Source organism: Octopus bimaculoides, chromosome 4 (genome assembly GCF_001194135.2).
Source record: "Octopus bimaculoides isolate UCB-OBI-ISO-001 chromosome 4, ASM119413v2, whole genome shotgun sequence".
Lineage (NCBI taxonomy): Eukaryota > Metazoa > Mollusca > Cephalopoda > Octopoda > Octopodidae > Octopus > Octopus bimaculoides.
The window spans coordinates 121,375,405-121,377,157 of NC_068984.1; positions in this window are offsets into that span (position 1 = coordinate 121,375,405).

A 1,753-nucleotide genomic window follows, 5' to 3' on the forward strand; every position below is an offset into this window, starting at 1 on the left:
CAAGAACCTTATTATACGCTTCGATTGCGATTTTAGATAAATCGAAGTTTCTTTCAATATTCCTAGTGGACCTAGATTGACTGCTAATTTTGTACTGAATTCTTCAGATTCTTTCAGTCTCTTGTTACTTTCCATCGGGAGCAACGGTTAATATCTTCTTTCTCTTCTTTGCTATATCTCTGTTGGCAGTAGTTAGAGTCCAAAAGAAAACAGCACTTCTATTTTTATCCTCAAGCCCCTCACAACTATAAACTCCCTTCATATGTTAGCATCTCTTGCTACTTTCCCAGTGAGTTTGTTTCAAAGGATCTCTAGCTGGCCCTTTGTTCTTGTGATAACTTATCTGGTATTTGCATGATACAATTCTGTTATCAGATTTAATACATTCAAAAGGGTTGTATGTAACTGAATTTTTGATGCTATTAATCCACTTGTTTCTAGCTGACGATGTGCCAACAGTCTATATGCATAGTTCGGTATTCTTGTATTAGAAGCATTAAGGCAGTGCTACTCTTTGAAGTTCTTTATATACTCACCATTATTTCAATAAAATTGAAAATGAAGAGTGAATTCCTAGGCCCTAAGTGAGTGTTAAAATTCCCAACAAATTAAGAGTAGGTTGTGTTTAAGGACTCCACTGATTGTGGCTGTTAGTTTCTAATAAATTTGCTCAACATGTACTTCTGGGAGTTCATTCTATGGGGGTGGGGCTGTATCATTAAAAAACACCAGTTGTCTGATTTCCCAACAAGTTAACTCCCTTGACATGCTCAGTACATTTCACTATAATAATGCGGACACTGGGAGCTTTTGGAGAAAGTAGGACACCTATTCCTCCGGTTACAGCATTTCACTCATTCTTCTACGCTGATGAATATAGAGTGTATTTCTCAAATGCTTCTTGCATAAGTGGCTCGTCATGTATGATTCGATATTCCTGTTGGCAAATGATGTCAATGCTATATGTATATACATCATATCCAGTTTTCTCCAGTTTGGAATAGTAGCCAGTGTCTTAGCGTTGAATGCGCTAACAGTAAAGGGTACTTTACGTTGGACCAATGTAACTGCAACATTTTCATCTCCATCAAAGTTGATCTGTCAGTGAGCATTTAAAACATTTCATCATTCTTATCTGGAGCTAATGTTGACTCAAAAGATCAGGATATCGGATCAGGGACTCTAGCCTTGGATTTGTTACTTTGGATTTATGTCAACTTTCAGCAACCCTTTTCCCAAAGTTCTGCTCCCTGAACCTCTGATGTCCATAATTCAGTCTGCAAGGCAGTAGATCCTTTTCAGTCTAGATATTGTTCCACATCTTTTGAACGTCCAAGTTCCTCCTACAAGGAGGTAATCACTATTTGACTAGCTGATTATTGATTACTCTAAAATCCAGGACCCTATATACAAAGACATTTAGTTAATTTTGGTATTGTATTGCGTACAATTTAACTCTAACGCTAATCCACGAAAATAGTTTAAATCCAAACTTAAAACTAAACCTAACGCTAATCCATAAAGATCTGATCTAAACCTGAATCTGACTCTGATTCACGATGGTGACAGACAGTACCAAGAGAGAAGAAGAAGAAGAAGAAGAAGAAGAAGAAGAAGAAGAAGAAGAAGAAGAAGAAGAAGAAGTAGAAGAAGAAGAAGAAGAAGAAGAAGAAGAAGAAGAAGAAGAAGAAGGGGAGGAGGAGGAGGAGGAGAAGAAGAAGAAGAAGAAGAAGAAGAAGAAGAAGAAGAAGAA